Genomic DNA, 19,499 nt, shown 5'->3' with positions numbered 1-19,499 from the left:
CCCTGGAGCCGCGCGGGACGGTGCGCAAGGAGAGCTCGCCCAGTCACTCCTCTCCCCGGCTCCGGACTGAGCCCTGCAGGAGGGGCGGCGGGCCCACCCGAAGAAGACCCTGGCCCCCCGTAGACCGTGGAGAGCACACCCGGGATGACGCGTTCTCTTGGGGGGCTCTCACGCGCAAGGCCCAGGTCCTGCCGCGGGCCGAGACTCCGGCCCTGCTTGGGGGCACCTAGAGCAGCAGCTCCCAGCGCTGCCGCCCTTCCCGTGGGGCCCTCCCTGCACAGCAGGCACGCGCTCACCTGTAGGACCTCCGTCTGCAAAACTGCACCTGTTCTAAGACCTCAGGGAGGAGACAGGTGGTAAGGTCCCCTCCCTGACTCCGCAACTATGCGCTCTCCCCTCCCGGTCCTACTCTGTGTAGCAAGATCTTCGTGCCCTTCGCACCAGCGGTCGGTGGAGGCTCCGGGCTCACCAAGGGCCCTCTGTTAGGGGGTCCTAGAGAGGCTAGAGGCAGACAGAGGAAGAAGGGGGCGCCAGGGCTGAATCTCCAAGCCTTGGAATGGGTGGCTTCGGGACTAATCGCCCCCTCCTCCAAGGAGAGTCTCAGTCACTGGCCTCTACCCGCAGGCCAGGGGTCCTACCCTGATTCCTTCTCAATGCTCTTCATGCCTGAACCCAGATAGTTCCCCCTTCCAAACACACACCCCCAACCGTAACCAGAAAAGGGATGCAGTGATGGGGAAAGCTCGCTCTCCATTTTCACTGTATCATAAAGCTGATTTCGAATCAAAATGGGAACGTATCCCCCTTTGTCCAAAAAGCCTTTTCTTGTTTTTTTTTTTTGTTGTTGTTGTTGTTTTGTTTTTGTTTTTGTTTTTTTTTTGAGACAGAGTTTCCCTCTTGTTACCCAGGCTGGAGTGCAATGACGCAATCCCGGCTCACAGCAACCTCCGCCTCCTGGGTTCAGGCAATTCTCCTGCCTCAGCCTCCTGGGTAGCTGGGATTACAGGCACGCACCACCACGCCCAGCTAATTTTTTGTGTTTTTAGTAGAGACGGGGTTTCACCATGTTGAGCAGGAGGGTCTCGATCTCTTGACCTCGTAATCCACTCGTCTCGGCCTCCCAAAGGGTTGGGATTATAGGCGTGAGCCACCGTGCCCAGCCTACAAAAAGCATTTTCTAACTGGCCTTCATTTTTTTCCCAAGCCTGGCCTGCCTGAAAGAGGCCCAGAGACTGGGCAGGCACAGCCAGCTGACCTGCAGGAAGGAGAAGTCTGAAAGGCTTGTTCATATCCTGGTCAGCTCCCAAGGGTGTTTGGCACTTACTAACCCTCCTGGGTTGGCCATCATTGCCCCAAAGGAACTGGAGCAGCCTGACAGATGCTAAATGCTTGTTCTCTCCCCCAACCCCTGCCCCAAGGGGACGGGAAAGAATGCCAAGTTACCTAATCTAAGGAGCCTTCCAGCAATTATTTCATGAAAAAGTGAAATGCCAAAAGGCGTGCATGTTGCATGTTTGTGTGAGCATGTGTGCGTTCCACGTAGCCGTCTGGACAGGGTGAACCAAACTGCTCCCCAAACTCTTCCTCCAGGTGGAATCTCGTAGCAGCCTCCAGAGACCCTGCTGCTGCTGCTCTTCAGACAGCACTCAGAGCCCCTGCAGGTCTCAGCACAAGAACCTGGAGTTAAGAAACCCTGGTCTCAGCCACAGAAGCCAGTCCCTTCCCTTGTAAGATCTAAGGAAGGACCGTGTGGAGACGTCTTGAGAGGGACTGGCTGTGCTGGTCCCCAGCCTTCTCTCCGTCCTCCAGGAGAAGGCAGAATGTCTGGGCCATGGGTGGGAAGCCTGGCAGGAAGGAGGAGGTGGCCGATGGCAGAGGCCGGCTGCCTGGGATGCATCCACATTCCCCAACCTCAGGTGTGTCATCTGGTCCCTCCTGAGCCACATGGGAATGTGTAAGAGGAGCTTCCAGGGGATGGGGATGGGGGATGGGCTGCTTCTGGGGCTGGAGGAGAGACTCGGTCAAGGGTGGAGCTGGGGTCTCACTGTGGTTTCTGGGAAGGCAGATGGTATGAGACCATCCATCTGGCTCCTTTTTGTGATCAGTCAGACCCCCAAGTCAGTAGCCGGGGTGCACCTAGGAGAGGAGAGAGGAGCCAGGGGCATGAGGAAGAAGGTGATTCTGGGGTGGGAAGGGGGAGGGGGATAGAGGGTCAGCACCACCCTCTGACCTGGCTCCGTGACAGATGGAGCACACTGCAGCTCTGTCCTCAGGCCAGGGCTATGGGGAGCCCTCCCTGCGGGCCCCTCCCCCACGCTTCGCAGCTCCACCCCTGACCAGTACCAGGCTGCGAGGGAGGTGAGGGCCTGGGGCTGCGAGGGAGGTGAGGGCCCCCGAACCTGGCTGAACTCCCTCAACATTCACCAGCCCTGATGTCAGCGAGCAAGTGGAGACCAACCTCCCACCGAGGCCTGGGGGCCCTGGCGCCTGCCCTTCCCACCCCAACCCGTGGCTCTGTCCCCTCACTTCCTGGCTGTGCCCCGGTTGCTGCCCACCGGGCTCTGCTCTGCTCTGGTCTAGGCTGGATGCAGAAGACGGGACATGCTTTCCCCAGCCCCCCTGCCAACGTCTCACAAAATCAAATCCTGCCAGGCCAAAATCAAAGGTAGGGAAGTTAGCATCTTTGGGTTTGAGGTGGGGAAACTGAGGCCCTAAGATGGGCAGGGACTGGCCCAAGGCCACACAGCAAAGCATGAGAAGACAGGACTGGAACCCAGAGCCCTGCCCCAGACCTGGGGTGCAGCACCCGGTTTCCTGCACGCCAGTCCCAGCTCACCTCCTGGGACAGCAGTCAGGTTCCACAAGGTCAGGGCAGCACCTGACTGGCTGGAGACCTCAATCCCCTGAAATTGCTCCTCAGAGGCCTCCAGTACCCCCATGACCCTCGGGACCCCCAGGACCACTCCCTCTTCCTCACTCACGTGATTCTCCTCTTTCCCTCCCCAGCGACCTTCCTGAGTGACCATGCTTTTGCTAATCCCTTCACCGAGGTGGTCCCAGAACTCTGAGCTGGGCCTCCCCCGTCTCACCTGCACAGCCTCCCTGGGTGGCCTCACCCCGACACCTGCGGGGTGCTTGCCCCCTCAGTGCTGAGGACTCCCACTTCTCTGCCTGCCCCCAGCCTCTCCCCTGAAGGCCCTGCACACTTTCTAGACTCCTCAGGTCCTGGCAGAACACGAGTAGGGCTTCCAGCCTGGGGAAAGGACAGGAGTGGGGCCACAGATTCCCGCACACCAGGTGGAAGTGGGCTCTGTCCCCCTGCCTGGTTCCACTCCTTCTGCCTCTGCACCCTGGGTCCACAGGCACGGTGCGCAGGCACGCATTGGCCCCCGTTCCTGGAGAGCAGGAGCTGTCTCAGCGTTTGGCTGTCCCCATACCTGAGTCACAGCTGGCTTTAGTCAAGGCTCAATAAACGTGGCTGGGTCCTCTGGGAAAAGGGGACTTACTGGAGAATCCGTGGAACCGATAGGAGCTGGATGTGTGGACAAGAATGAGGGAAGGGAAGAAGGCAAGGATGGCTCCCAAATTCTGACTCCGGGATATGGGGGTGCCATTCATTAGAATGGGTCACAGAGGCCGGGTGAGGTGGCTCACACCTGTAATCCCAGGTATGAAACCTTCCTTTGGGAGGCCAAGGTGGGCAGATCGCCTGAGGTCAGGAGTTCAAGACCAGCCTGGCCAATGTGGCAGAACCCCATCTCTGCTAAAAATACAAAAAATAGCTGGGCGCGGTGGCGCATGCCCGTAGTCCAAGATACTTGGGAGGCTGAGGCAGGAGAATCAGTTGAACCTGGGAGGCGGAGGTTGCAGTGAGCCGAGATCATGCCACTGCACTCCAGCCTGGTGACAGAGTGAGACTCCATCTCAAAATAAAATAAAATAAAGAAAGAAGATCAAATGGGTCACTCGCTGGGTCAAAGGCAGCTGCACATCTGACTGGGATCCCTCCAAGCCCCCTCTACCAGCAAGGACTCAGACTGGAGGGTCAGGCCCTTCTTGGCCCTGCCACACCCCCATGGTGGTCTCGCTGGCTGGGACAGCTAGCCAGCCTGGCCATCGGGGTCACCATCAGGAAGGTGGCATCCAGCCACACCCTGACTCCTCATGGTCTGTGACTGCAGGGGCCCACGGGGAGAGGGCCTCAGAGGAGATATGCGCCTCGGGACCAAACCCCACCGCCCCTGGCGAACACGTCATTCCCCCTTCTCCGCCCAAATCCTGAAATCCAGCTTCTGCCCTGGAAACTGTTGCCTTGTTATGAGATCCAGAGGGGTGGGAATGCAGGGCTTAGGTTTATCTTTTCCTGCCAGGTTGCTGGATTCAGGAGCCAAGAAGAGTGATAAAGAGGGAGGTAGAAAACTTGGCGATGATTGTGCAGGATGGGGCCCCATGGTGGGCACGTCTTGGAGGCTCCAAGTCTTACCTCCAGCTGGGTCGCAGGGCAGTGCCCAGGAGAGGGACGCATGGGTCCCACAGCTCTGCCTGCCTGAAGCAGAGCCACAGGGGTGATCCTGGGACCCTCCTGATGTCTGGATAACTTCACCTCTGCCAACCAAACCTTCTTTTAAATTCTGTCCTTCCTTCCCAACAGACATTCTGCCAGAGACACGTGTACCTTTCAATGTTCATCTCTTTCCCGTGTATCTGAGGTGAGGATGTGTCTGGGCATCCATGCTGTTTGCATCTGTGTATGTGTGTGTGTGTGTGTGTGTGTGTGTGTGTAGAGGAAAGATTTGGGGGTTCAGGCGTCTGTGCTCCTTACCAGCACGGATAGGTGGTGTGTGGGGCATGCACACATTTGTAAGTGCCCGTGTTTACAGGAGGGTTTGTAATGCGCTTGCTCCCAGGTGAGGAGCCTGTCCGTGTGCACACATTCACGTGCACGCTCGCAGTACGTGCGTCGCTGTTGACATCAGGTCGTGTCTGTGCAGCGGACACCACTCACATGCTTGTACGTGTATCACATGTGTGCACACACGCTTCCATCTATTAAATGTGTGCGTGGACAATGCTGAGTGAGCATGTTTGAACATGTATATCACATGTCCCAGTGCTGGCTCACTCTAATCAGAAGTAGGTCTCTAGAAGATGCAGATCCTGGCACTGGGGGGGTTGCTAAAATTCTAAGCATATGGCTGGACGTGGTGGCTCATGCCTGTAATCCCAGCTCTTGGGGAGGCCAAGGCAGGTGGGTCACCTGAGGTCAGAAGCTCAAGGCCAGCTTGTCCAACATGGTGAAACCCTGTCTCTACTAAAATATATACCATCAGGAGAGTTCGGGACCAGGTGTGGTGGCATGCGCTGGTAATCCCAGCTACTCAGGAGGCTGAGACAGGAATATTGCTTGAACCCAGGAGGCGGAGGTTGCAGTGAGCAGAGATTGCAGCGCTGCACTCCAGCCTGGGCGACGGAGCCAGACTCCGTCAAGAAAGAGAGAAAGAAAGAAAGAAAAGAAAGGGAGGGAGGGAGGGAAAGAGGGAATGAAAAGGAAAAGAAGAAAGAGAAAGAAAGGAAGGGGGAAAGGAAAGGAAGGAAAGAAACCTCATTTCTACTAAAAATACAAAAAATTAGCCGGGCATGGTAGTGAGCACCTGTAATCCCAGCTACTCTGGAGGCTGGGGCATGAGACTCATTTGAACTGGGGAGGCGGAGGTCGCAGTGAGCCGAGATTCCAGCATCCCTGTACTCCAGCCTGGCTGACAGATCCAGGCTCCATCTCAAAAGAAAAGAAAAGAAATCAGGGTGGCTGTGAGGTGAGGAAAGGGAGTGAGCTGAGCCTCTCACCCTCCTGCACCAGCCTTGGGCCTCTTGACCGCAGGGAGGAAGAATTTCCCGCAGGCCTCTGCGGAGGCCCAGGCTACCCCGAGAACAAACACCACCTACTCCTGCGCGGAGGGGCTGTCCTCCCTGCAGAGGCCGGGGCTGCGCAGGGTGTGGGGTGGAGACAGCTGCTTCCAGCCCAGATAAGGCTGTTTGGCTCAGATTTTCCATTTCCAGGGCCCTCCCCCTTGGGTCTCAGCCCCTGAGCCCTGGCCGAATGGCCTGGAGAGGGCTCTCCACTGACTCACCAGCTCCCTACCCCCACCCTGAAAACTGCGGAGCCAGGAGGGGAGACTGAGTCCGGGAAGAACAGGCACATGTTTAAGGCCTCAGGCCAGCAGGGACAGTTTGTCCTGGGCCAGTGGGAACCGAGGAAGGGGTCTCTGGGGCAGGCCAGGCCCAGCCTGGGGGGACCCTTGGAGCTCACATCCAGACTCTTGGACCTCCGAAAATCCACCCAGAGCTGGGAGGAAGGAGGACCGGCCTCTCCTCTACAGCAACAATGCCTCTTTCCCTGTGGAGCTCGGCTGCTCCAGCCCAGAGGACCCTGAGACTCCAGGGACAAGCAGCCATTGCCGGGGAGAGAACTGGGACTCCAATCGTGGGACCTGTCCCCTTCCTCCCTCAGCCCTCCACAGCTTCCCACCAACAGACCTGGCGCCTCCCGCCTGCCGGGCCTGCCTTCCCTCCCTCTTCCCAGAGAAGGGGTCAGGGGAGGGGTTATTTATAGGCCCTGGCTCAGCAGCCTTCAGGACAAGAGGAGCCCGAGCCCCAGGGCTCTGCTCCCCGGGCCTTCCCCAGGGGCCTCACCGGCCAGGCAGTGTCCACTTTCAGCCCAGCAAAAGGCTGCGTCAGTCAAGAGTGGGCAGTGGGGGCGGGGAGGCCAGGCCGAGGCAGGGGGCTGGGCCGAGCCCTGGGCCGGAGCCCACTGGAGCCACCACAGCCCATAGACCAGCTGGGCTTCCTCAAAAGCATTTTGGAGACTAACTGGGGCTGGGCTGGGGCTGGCAGGGGAGGTCTCGGAGGCTCCAGCCCCTCCTTGGCAAGGCCTGGACTGCCATCAAGCTGCCACTTTCCCCCAGCCCCCAGCTGCATCTTGCTTTGACAACCTGTCCCAGCTAAGACCCCTATCTCTGACTCATGGGTCCCCTTGCCAACAGGGGAGTGCCTCAGGGGGCCATTCAAGGCCCCTCCTAACCAGTCCACCCGCCGATCTCACCTCTGTTTCTCAGCTGCTGCCGCCACAAACCACAAATACAAAACTCTCTTGCAGTTCTGTGATTGCGCCTGGGTTTCTGCTTCTCAAACGGACACATTCCTGCTCATTCTCCAAATCAGGGTCCCGCTTAACCACCCCCTCCTCCGGGAAGCCTCCCCTGATAAGGCCTGTCCTTACCTCGTTACCTCCACTAACCCCATGTGCTGTCCACTATAACACAAACCTCGTCACACTCCGTCTTCCTCCTCCAAAGCAGGGCTGTGTTTCTCAACCAGGGGTCTCTGTTTGGGGTGTGTCTGTGTGGCCACCTGCCCCCCACCAGGCAAGGGGCTCCCTAAAGGGCAGGACCCTGTCTCCTTGTCCCTCTGTCCCCCGTCCCCATCACTCATCCCCACTCCATCAGCCAATGCTTGTGGAATGAGTGAATGAGTGAACTACTGAATAAACAATGGGTGATGGGCCAGGCACAGCAGCTCATACCTGTAATCCCAGCACTTTGGGACGCTGAGGCGGGCAGATCCCCTGAGGTCAGGAGTTCGAGACCAGCCTAAACCCTGTCTCTACTAAAAATATAAAATTAGCCGGCTGTGGTGGTGCATGCCTGTAATCCCAGCTACTCGGGAGGCTGAGGCAGGAGAATTGCTGGAACCTGGGTGGTGGAGCTGAGATCTCACCATGGCACTCCAGCCTGGGCGACAAGAGCGAAACTCCATTGCAAAAAATAATAATAATAATAATGATGGATGATGAAGAGGAGAAAAATGGGAAGGAAAGCAGGAAAGACACGCCGCCCCGTGTCTCCTGAGCCCAGGTAAGCACTTGGTGTCCCAGTGGGCGGGAAGGCGGCAGGGGCAGCCCAGGCCAGGTCTCAGTGACACGGCTCAGCCCTGAGCCACAGCCAGATCGGTCACTCTCATTCTTTCCAGATCAAAGTTCCCCCAGGGAACAGCCTGGAACCTGACACTGGCACTGGGAGGGTGGAGCCAACTGGCCCAGGCAGGAGGAGGGCACTGTGAGGTCGGGCGCCTGACCTCAGACCCAGGGACAGCAGCCCAGCAGCCAGGAGGACGTGGATACAATACACACGCTTACTCCAGCCCCGCCCTGCCCGATAGGGGTCCGCACAGATGGTGGGAGGAACCCCTGGCTCCAGGCCTTTTTCCCTCGGACTCCCCAGAGCTGTAATCCCCCACGGCCGAGGACTCGTTCCTTGCACTGCCACCTCCTCTATATTTCTTTTCTTTTTCTTTCTTTCTTTTCTTTTTTTTTTTTGGAGACAGAGTCTCACTCTTGCCTGAGCTGGAGTGTGGTGGCTCAATCTTGACTCCCTGCAACCTCCGCCTCCTGGGTTCAAGATATTCTCCTGGATCAGCCTCCCAAGTAGCTGGGACTGCAGGCACCCATCATCATGCCCGGCTAATTTTATTTTATTTTATTTTATTTTTTATTTTTTTTAGAGACAGGGTTTTGCCATGTTGGCCAGGCTGGTCTCGAACTTCTTTTTTTTTTTGAGATGGAGTTTCGCTCTTGTTACCCAGGCTGGAGTGCAATGGCGCAATCTCAGCTCACTGCAACCTTCACCTCCTGGGTTCAGACGATTCTCCTGCCTCTGCCTCCTGAGTAGCTGGGATTATAGGCACGCGCCACCATGCCCAGCTAATTTTTTGTATTTTTAGTAGAGACGGGGTTTCACCATGTTGACCAGGATGGTCTCGATCTCTTGACCTCGTGATCCACCTGCCTCGGCCTCCCAAAGTGCTGGGATTACAGGCTTGAGCCACCACGCCCGGCCTGGTCTCCAACTTCTGATGTCAAGTGATCCACCCATCTCAGCCTCCCGTAGTGCTGGGATTACAGTCGCAAGCCACCTCACCCGGCCTGTATTTCTGTATTCCTCTGTATTCTTTGTTCTCTTTTGGGTCCTGAATCCCTTGTTCTCTCTCCATCTCACTGTGTCCCTAGACATGAAGAACAGCAGTGAGGTGGCATGGTAGCCTTCTCCTCTAAGGAGGCAGCTGTCTTCACGTCTGCTTCCTCTCCAGGCCCCGGTCCCTACAGCCTGCAGGGAACAGATTCGTCCTACTGGTGGGCTGGGATGGGAGAGCGGGAGAGAGAGCTGGTCGCCCCTGCTGCAGCCAGACCTCCTTGGCAGCCTCGGACTCCTGCGTCCAAGCCAGTGAGTAGGCAGGGGGGATGTGGGCAGAGCATGTCTAGGTCAGAGGGTTGGTGTCCCCAAGCCAGTCCCTGAGCCTGCCACTCTTCTTCCATCCGCCTTCCACTCTTGGCTGGGGAAAAGCATGCCACTGTCAGAGGTAGCATGGACTTCATGCCCCCCGCCTTGCGTGCAAGCTAAGGCATGAGGGCACACGTGCACACACGCAGCAGAGAGAGCCACAGGACTCTGCATCCCAGTCGTGGCTCAGCACTCTTTTGGCCTCAGTTTCCTTATCTGTAAAATGGGGATCATAATAATAGTATCTGCATCCTAGGATTGTTATGAGGATTCAATCAGTTCACGTTTGTAAATCCCTTACAAAGGCCCATACGTCTGGTACGTAGTGATCACACACACACACACACACACACACACACACACACTGAAGAAAATTAATGAATTTGCATATATGTTTAAAAGGGACTCTTAATAAACACTAGAGGCGGCTTTCACCTTTATCCCGTTGCCCCAGGCTGAGCTGGACTTGGTCACAACAGGTCCAAACGGGCTTGATGTGAGTGACTGTTGTGAATGCAGAGCTCTGGAGTGCGTGCGTTTCTGCCGATCCGCTTGCCAAACAAAACCAAGTTCACAGGAGCTGTAAACACACGTAGAGAAGTCACAATGCTTCGGATTGAGATGGTTGAAACCCTTTTCTTCTGCTTCAAACATACAGTCATGAGCTCTTTTTCAAAGATAACAATGACACAAACATGAGCCATAACAAAAGGTAGACAGTTTTGCAGACCAAAACTGGAGACTTCTCCTTGGGAGAAAGGAGACCGGAGCCAGGAGGGGACACAGGAGCTGATGTTGGCAGTCTCTGCGGAGGGAAGACAGCAGGGCAGACGTTGGGCCACGGTGCCGATGTCAAGCAGGACTGGGAGCAGAGCCTGGCTGCCACTGGGACCCGCCCTGCCAGTGAGAGAGCATAAGCCAGAGTGGCTACACCGCCTCTCCAAGGTCATGGCAAAGGTCAAGCCACATGCCTGTGGCTCAGGAGAGCCACCACACTCACATGGACTTTCCCAGAAATGCATCACTCACATGAGGTGGAGACCCACAGCAGATACTTCTGAGAAAACTGTTGGTTGGAGCCCAGCCCAATATGAACCAAGCTGAGGCACTAACAGATGGACTTGGTTTCTAGAGACTCTCCAGATCACCTACAACCAGGAAGCACAGAGCACTGAGGAAGACCAGCGTCATGTAAGCAAACGCTGCAAAGAGGGGAACTGATCACTGAGAAAATCGTTTTAGAGCTGATCAAAAACACTTTAAAGAAAGTATCTTTAAAGTCCTCACCTGTAATCCCAGCACTTCGGGAGGCCAAGGAAGGTGGATCACTGAAGGTCAGGAGTTCAAGACCAGCCTGGCCAAAAACTCCATCTCTACTAAAAATACAAAATTTAACTAGGTGTAGTGGCACATACTTGCAATCCCAACCACTTGAGAGGCTGAGGCAGGAGAATCAGTTGAACCTGGGAGGTGGAGGTTGCAGTGAGCAGAGATCACACCACTGCTTTCTAGCCTGTGTGACAGAGCAAGAATCCGTCTCAAAAAAAAAAAAAAAAAAAAAAAAAATTATATGAGTGGTCCTGTTGTGAGAAAAAGAGAGAGGGTGCAGGAAGTCTACAAAATACTGCTGAGATAAATTAAAGAAGACCTAAAGAAATGGGGAGATATACCATATTCATGGATCTTAAGAATCGACATTGCCAATTCTCAAATTTATCTAGAGAGTATCACTATCCCAATCAAAATTTCTGCAGGCATTCATTCTTAAAAACAGACTAGTTAATTCTAAAATTTACCTGAAAAAATTTTAATAAGAAATATGGGCCAGGCATGGTGGATTACACCTGTAATCTCAGCAATTTGGGAGGCCGAGACAGGTGGCTCACTTGAGATCTGGAGGTCAGGAGTTCAAGATCAGTCTGACCAACATGGAGAAACCCCATCTCTACTAAAAATACAAAAGAATATTAGCCGGGGATGGTGGCACACACCTGTAATCTCAGCTACTCAGGAGGCTGAGGTAGGAGAATCGCTCGAACCCAGGAGGTGGAGGTTGCAGTGAGTCGAGATTGCACCATTGCACTCCAACCTGGGGAATAAGAGCAAAACTCTATCTCCAAGAAATAACAATAATAATTCAAAAAATTAGCCAGGTGTAGTGGCACTTACCTGTAATCCCTGCTACTTGGGAGGCTGAGGCAGGAGAACCACTTGAACCCAGGAGGCAGACATTGCAGTGAGCTGAGATCATGCCACTACACTCCAGCCTGGATGACGGAACAAGACTCTCTCTAAAAACATAAATAAATAAAAATTAAGAAATAAATATGTTGGAGGACAAAACTATTCAATTTTGAGATGTATTATAAAGCAATTATAATAATTAAGATAGTGTTCTCTCACTCTAAGGGCAAACAGGGATATCAATGGAAGAGAATAGAGTTCAGAATTAGGCTCACAGTCAACTGATTTTATCCAATGGTAACTCAGTGGGGAAAAGGATAGTCTTTCATATAAATAGTGCCAGACAAATTAGATTACCTATATGCCAAAATAAAATTTTAAAAACCTTGACCTTTACCTCACATCGTACCTTAAAATGAATTTGAAATAAATCATAGACCTAAATATAAGAGCTAAAACTATAATACTTCTAAAAGAAAACATAGAACAGAAACTTCATGACCTTGAGTTAGGCAAAGATTTCTTACATGGGAAACAAAAGCAAAATGATAAATAGAACTTTACCAGCATTTTAAAGTTTTGATCTTTAAAGTTGCTATTAAGAAAATGAAAAGCCGACCAGGCGCGGTGTCTCATGCCTGTAATCCCAGCACACTGGGAGGCCAAGGCAGGCAGATCACGAAGGCAGGAGTTCAAGACCAGCCTGGCCAACATGGTGAAACCCTGTATCTACTAAAAATACAAAAATTAGCTGGGATGGTGGCACATGGCTATAATTTCAGCTACTCAGGAAGCTGAGGCAAGAGAATTGCTTGAACCGGGAAGGAGGTAGAGGTTGCAGTGAGCCAAGATCGTGCCACTGCACTCTAGCCTGGATGACAGAGTGAGACTCCACCTCAATAAAAACAAAAATGCAAAGCCAAGCCACAGACTGAGAGAAAACATATGGGAAATTTGTTTATTGATTTAATGGGGTTGCTAAAAATAAATTTTTTAAATAATAATAATTTAATAAAGAACTTGTATCCAACATGCACAAGGAACTCTTAAAATTCAGTGATAGGCCGGGCACAGTGGCTCATGCTTGTAATCCCAGCACTTTGGGAGGCCAAGGAGGGTGGATCACCTGGGGTCAGGAGTTCGAGACCAGCCTGACCAACATGGCGAAATCCCGTCTCTACTAAAAATACAAAAATTAGCCAGGCGTGGTGGTACGCACCTGTAATCCCAGCTACTTGGGAGGCTGAGGCAGGAGAATTGCTTGAACCTGGAGGTGGAGGTTGCTGTGAGCGGAGATCACACTACTGCACTCCGGCCTGGGCAACAAGAGTGAAACTCTGTCTAAAACAACAAAAATAACAACAATAATAATAATAAAAAATTGGTAATAAAATAAAATTACCTGATTTTTTTAATGGGAAATGGAAATTGAAAGTATAATAAGATACCGCTACACACACACACACACACAGACACACACACAGAGGAACACACAGAGACACACACAGACACACGCGCACACACACACACACACACACACACCCTTAAAATCTTAAAAACTGACAATACTTAAGTGCTTCCAAGAATATAAAGCAACTGGAATATTCATCCAATGCTGGTGGGAAAGCAGTAGGTACAGTTATTTTGGAAAATAACTTGGTGACTTCTTGCTGAGTTAACCATATACTTACCATATGACCCGGCAATCTCACCCAGATATTTATCCAAGAAGAAATAAAATATTCATCCACACAAAGACTTGTGCACAAATGCTTGTAATGCCTATATTGTTTATAGTAAACAATTGGAAGCAGTCTAATCTACATCAATGGATGAATCAATAAAGTGTGGTACATAGATACAATGAACACTCCTCAGCAATAAAATGAAAAAGCTAATACATGCAATGACACAGATGCTTCTCAAAGTCTTTATGCTAAGTGAAAGAAGCCAGATATGAACAAGTACATCTTGTATGATTCCTTTTACAATATATAAGTCCTCAAAACGTGGTTTCTTTTTTTCTTTTCTTTCTTTCTTTCTTTCTTTCTTTTTTTTTTTTTTTTGAGACAGAGTTTTGCTCTAGAGTGCAGCGGCACCATCTTGGCTCCCTGCAACCTCCACCTCCTGGGTTCAAGCAATTCTCCTGCCTCAGCCTCTTGAGTAGCTGGAACTATAGGTATGCGCCACCATGTCTGGCTAATTTTGTGTTTTTAGTAGACACAAGGTTTCATTATGTTGGTCGGGCTGGTCTCGAACTCCTGACCTGGTGATCCTCCTGCCTTGACCTGCCAAAGTGCTGGGATTACAGGCATGAGTCGCCGCACCCGGTCGAAACGTGGTTTCTTAAGTAAAGACCAACATATAGGAGTCAAAATCAGATGAGTTCGTGTCAAGGACCAGAGGTAAGGCGTGGAGCAAAGGGGTGATAGAAAACTGCTTCCTTGTTGGAAATGTTCTTTGTCTTTTCTTTTAAACAGGAAACTGATTATATTCATTTGTAACCCGTCACCTCATAATTCTTTAGGATGTTCAAAGTTGGATTGACCATATGCCCATCCCTGTTCCTCTTGACACTCGGTGAGATGCAGCCATCTGAATAAGTGGGAGTGTAATATTTGCTCCGGGAATTACGTCAGGAGCCTTAAATCCAAAATGCAATGAATTGAGTCTTTTAACCCAATGGTTTGCCACTGTTGGCAGATTTAGGAACATCTGAGGCGAGAGCTCACATTATAACGGGGTGGCACAGGGCTCCCCCATACCCCAAAACCTTTCCAAGTGTTTTCCAGGCAAATGCCTCTTTCTCCTCGAATCCAACGATCTTGGTTACAGCTGACGGTAGTGCAATAGATGGGTCTGTGTGTTGATCTAGGAACTCCTTGATGGTATGATATGTTGTCATTTGCACTCTACCAGCCACTAGTCTAACCTGCTCCGGTAGCTCTTCTTCCAGGGACTCTAATTCTCCTATTTTCAAAGCAAAGACAAAGGGATCCATCCCAAGGTCTCGAATGAAACCAGTCAGCCACCAGCCCCACGTTGTCACTGAGTAACAGGTTGACACCACCCATGTGTGGGTCGTTGGAGAGACACCATCAGGTTCTTGAAGCATTTTTGAGCCTGGAGACTATTCACATGAATTTTGTCCCTCGACCCTGCTACTGTGTCAGCCATCAGGTCACAACCGTGCCGAGGTACAGACGATTTCTCGAAGGATGTGGATTCCAGGTCTTCCCTTTGAGGATTTCACCATACGGTGTTTGGGTTCTGTTCTTTCCACTACTGGAATCGCAAGATACAACTCCCCAGGGATTCCTACAGATAAGAGATATTCAGCCTGGCAGGGTGGCTCACGCTTGTAATCCCAGTGCTTTGGGAGGCTGGGACAGGCGGATCACCTGAGGTCAGGAGTTCAAGACCAGCCTGATCAACATGGAGAAACCCCGTCTCCACAAACAATGCAGAATTAGCCGGGCATGAAGGCGCATGTCTGTAATCCCAGCTACTAGGGAGGCTGAGGCAGGAGACTCACTTGAACCTAAGAGGCGGAGGTTGCCAGTGAGCCGAAAGCACACCATTGCACTCCAGCCTGGGCAACAAGAATGAAACTTCGCCTCAAAAAAACAAAAAGAGATTGTCACGTAATGCATCAAACAAAAGCAGAGAAACACCTAGCTTGTTGTGATGGGATGGATGTGTGATCAGTGGGTTGGGTCTTCTGCTTCCCCAGTTCCAGGATGCGGTTCATCTAGGTAGGTTGGGTACTGCCCAAATTTCCACTTAGCTCAAAGGACTTCCGTCCAGGAAATGGTAATGTGGAGGGAGGCTCAGAGATGCCCACGGGGTCCTCCATGGTGAACTATAGTGTTGGTTTCGGGAGCAATTGGTTCCTTCTTGGTCTTAATTGTGGTGTCAGTTGCTATTGGTGACTTTTACTTTATGCAAATTATACCGGGTGCGGTGGCTCACACCTGTAATCCCAGCACTTTGGGAGGTTGACGCTGGTGGATCACATGTCAGGAGTTCAAGACCATCCTGGCCAATATGGTGAAACCCGGTCTCTACTAAAAATACAAAAATTAGCAGGGCGTGGCAGATTAGGAGTCTGTGGTCCCAGCTACTCCGGAGACTGAGGAAGAAGAATCACTTGAAGCCCGGAGCTGGAGGTTGCAGTGAGCTGAGATTGCACCACCCTACTCCAGCCTGGCAACAGAACCAGACTCTGTGAAAAAAAAAAAAACCGTACCTCAAAAAATCTGATTTTTAAAATCCAAGTCCTGGAGCAGTGGCTATGCCTGGGATCCCAGCATTTTGGGAGCACAAAGCGGGAAGATTCCTGAAGCCCTGGAGTTCCAAACCAGCCTGGGCAATATAACAAGACCCCGTCTCTACAAAAATTTTTTATTTTAAAAAATAGTTCATGAGAGATGTGCTGACTGATAGTGGTTTTATCATAAACTGAAGAGAGCTGGCTGCACTGGAAACTGGTACCCCTAAAACCTATTATAGGAAAAGGATGTGTGATTGTTTTCGATAGACCAGATGTGATCTAAGGGGGAGGCAGACCAGCATCAGGCTGCATTAAAACCTGCCCCACCTTGAGCAAGAGCTATTTAAAAAAAAAAAAAATGGCCAGACGCGGTGGTTCACACCTGTAATCCCAGCACTTTGGGAGGCCGAGGCAGGTAGATCCTGAGGTCAAGAGATTGAGGCCAGCATGGTGAAACCCCATCTCTATTAAAAATACAAAAATTAGCCGGGCGTGATGGCGCATGCCTGTCATCCCAGCTACTTAGGAGGCTGAGGCAGGAGAATCACTTGAACCCGGGGCGAAGAGGTTGCAGTGAGCTGAGGTCGTGCCACTGAACTCGAGCCTGGCAACAGAGCGAGACTCCGTCTGAAAACATACAACAAAAAAAAACAAAGAATAAAACCTGCCTAGGAGCGCCACCTGGAGAGAAGGTGAGGCCCAGCAGGAAGAAGCTGAAGCCAGAGCTGCCTGAGCCAAGAGCTCAGCTACGCCAAGGGAACTGCAGGTGAGACCCAGGAATGGGGTCAGCTGGAGGTCTGGAAAGGACCTAAGAAAGTGTCCCAATAGATAAAGAGTCAGCCATATACGAAGCCCAAGAAGCTTCCGTAGCAGCTCACACAATACAAAATCAGATCTTCCCCGCCCCTTTCTTCCTTTCCCTACCATATCAACGCTGGGAGTCCAAAAGCAGCCATGTGAGTGAGGAGGAGGAGAATCCCAGGGCACAGGAGCAGGAGGGGGCCAGGGGTACATTGAGAAGTGAATTAGAGTCTCTCCCTCCTCACCACACCCTTCCTTACATTTACACACACACTCGCACACACACACACACACAGCCTTTTGCATGCTGCTTGCCCAAAACAGACGGAGAAGGTGCAAGGGAGAAGTTTTCAACTTTTTATTTATTTACTTATTTGAGATGGAGTTTCATTCTTGTTGCCCAGGCTGGAGTGCAGTGGCTGGATCTCGGCTCACCGCAACCTCCGCCTCCCAGGTTCAAGTGATTCTCCTGCTTTAGCCTCCCAAGTAGCTGGGATTACAGTCATGCGCCACCACACCTGGCTAATATTTTGTATTTTTAGTAGAGACGGGATTTTACCATGTTGGCCAGGCTAGTCTCGAACTCCCGACCTCATGTGATCTGCCAGCCTCACCCTCCCAAAGTGCTGGGATTACAGGTGTGAGCTACCACCCCCTGCCTGAAATTTTCTTTTTTTTTTTTATTGCATTTTAGGTTTTGGGGTACATGTGAAGAACTTTTCAACTTTAAATGGACTTTTAAATTTTGGAGAAAGGTTGTGGGGTGTTTTGGGGTCTTTTGGTTTATACTTTTTTTTTGGCATTTTTTTCACTGTGATACAGTATACATAACACAAAATTTACCATTTTAACCAATTTACATGTATATGAATCATGTCAGTGTTCCCAGATATGCTCACACTGTCACACAGCATCTGCCGAAGCTGTTCAGCCTCCCAGATATACCCACACACACTAAATAACAGTAACTCCCAGCCCGCTTCCCCCGCCCCTGGCAATCACTGCTCTACCCTCCAGCTCCATGAATGGAACCACACTTCTTTTTTAATTGCAATTATTGAAATGAAACTTTTTTTTTTTTTTTTTTTTGAGACAGGGTCTCACTCTGTCTTCCAGGCCAGAGTGCATTGGTGCAAATATGGCTCACCACAACCTCCGCCTCCCGGGTTAAAGAGATTATCTTGCCTCAGCCTCCCTACTAGCTGGGACTACAAGCACCCATCACCATGCCTGGCTAAATTTGTATTTTCAGTTGAGACAGGGTTTCATCGTGTTGGCCAGGCTGGTCTCAAACTCCTGACCTCAGGCAGTCCACCCACTGTGGCCTCCCAAAGTGCTGGGATTGCAGGTGTGAGCCACCACACCTGGCTAAAATGGAACTGCTTCAGCCTCCCGAGTAGCTGGGATTACAGTCACCTGCCACCACACCCAGCTAATTTTGTATTTTTAGTAGAGACGGGGTTTCTTCATGTTGGTCAGCCTGGTCTCGAACTCCCGGCCTCAGGTGATCCGCCTGTCTCAGTCTCCCAAAGTGCTGGGATTACAGGCATGAGCCACTGTGCCCTGCCATGAAATGAAACTTTATAACTTGAAGTGACCCAAAAACTTTTTACCAAAGCATAGTGTCCCAAAAAGACGTGGGCTTGCTCTATATTCAATTCAAAAGAATGGTGATGGGCTGTCCCCACAGAACAAACGTGAATAGAGATTAGGAGATTAAAATAAAGATAGACTGTGAGTCCTATTTGTTCAACGCACAGCTACCCAAAGAAGAGATTTATTTTCCCCAGGTGAAGGTATAGAGTCCAGGGCTGATAGCACTGGCTGAGTGGTCGGCGAGACTCAGCCTCCTTCTAGCTGCCTGCCACACTGCCTTTCACGCAGTCCTTCAGTCCTCACGGCCCAGGCCTAGAGGCTGAATTCCAGCAGGAAGAAAGGGAAAGGGCAAAGGCTTTTGGGAGAATTAGGAAAATCACTCCTGTGTCCCGTAGTTCGGAAGAGTGACCTGGTTGACAAAGCCTGCTCTAAAGAATCAAGAAGTAAGAAGTGCCGGGTGCGGTGGCTCACGCCTGTAATTCCAGCACTTTGGGAGGCCAAGGTGGGCAGATCACCTGAGGTTAAGAGTTCGAGACCGACCGGCTTGGTCAACATGTTGAAACCCCGTCTCTACAAAAAAAAAAAAAAAAAAAAAAAATTAGCGAGGCATGCTGCTGCATGCCTGTAATCCTTACTACTTGGGAGGTTGAGGCAGGAGAATTGCTTGAACACAGGAGATGGAGGTTGCTGTGGGCTGAGATTGCACCACTGCACACAGAGCAAGACTCTGTGTCAAAAAAAAAAAAAAAGAAAGAAAGAAAGAAAAGTGGGTTCTATTAGGGAGAAGAGAGGGCAGGGAGCCAGAAACCTGACAAACATCACTGCAGCAGGTAATATCTAAGATAAACAAGACTCTCGGCACAAGAAAAAGGCTGGGGCCCAACGGCAACTAGAATACTCTTGCCAGGAGGTAAAAGGAGTGAATACAGAACTAGATGCTACCAGGAATGGCCTCATAATTCATCCCCTCTGCTTCAGAAATATTAAGGAAAAAATGTGACAAAGCGATGGCCTCCTACTGGAATTGAACTTCCTCCTAGTCCAGGGCTAAGACACACTCTTCCCGGGAGCTAGCAGGTCAGGAGCGCACAAATGCCCTCTGTGCCTCTGCAGAGCCAAGCTGCGGGTGCTGTTTGCTGCCCTCTAGGGGCTTCTGGATGTATACGCATCAGTCAGTGTTACTGTCAGCAAAAGACACACTTCCGCCTGAGTTAAATAGAAAATAAATTTATGAAAAATCTATGGACACAGAAAGTGGATGGGGGTAGAGCTGTTGGAGAGCTAGCTCAGAGGCTATGCAGCCAAGATCAATG

The 19,499-nt window shown here is 51.3% G+C and overlaps 2 long non-coding RNA genes across 2 annotated transcripts; both read left to right on the top strand.

Moving 5' to 3' along the window:
- Positions 1–7: 7 nt before the first annotated feature.
- LOC141581823 (uncharacterized) lies at positions 8–5,507 on the top strand. The gene is made up of 3 exons (XR_012514587.1): positions 8–356; positions 1,591–1,916; positions 2,428–5,507. It is a non-coding gene; the product is annotated as an uncharacterized LOC141581823 (long non-coding RNA).
- Positions 5,508–5,547: 40 nt separating this feature from the next.
- On the top strand, positions 5,548–12,680 carry LOC141581822 (uncharacterized). The gene is made up of 2 exons (XR_012514586.1): positions 5,548–9,275; positions 9,787–12,680. It is a non-coding gene; the product is annotated as an uncharacterized LOC141581822 (long non-coding RNA).
- The last annotated feature ends 6,819 nt before the right edge of the window (positions 12,681–19,499 follow it).

Source organism: Saimiri boliviensis, chromosome 17 (assembly GCF_048565385.1).
Source record: "Saimiri boliviensis isolate mSaiBol1 chromosome 17, mSaiBol1.pri, whole genome shotgun sequence".
Classification (NCBI taxonomy): Eukaryota; Metazoa; Chordata; class Mammalia; order Primates; family Cebidae; genus Saimiri; species Saimiri boliviensis.
This window is presented reverse-complemented; position numbering and strand designations above follow the sequence as displayed.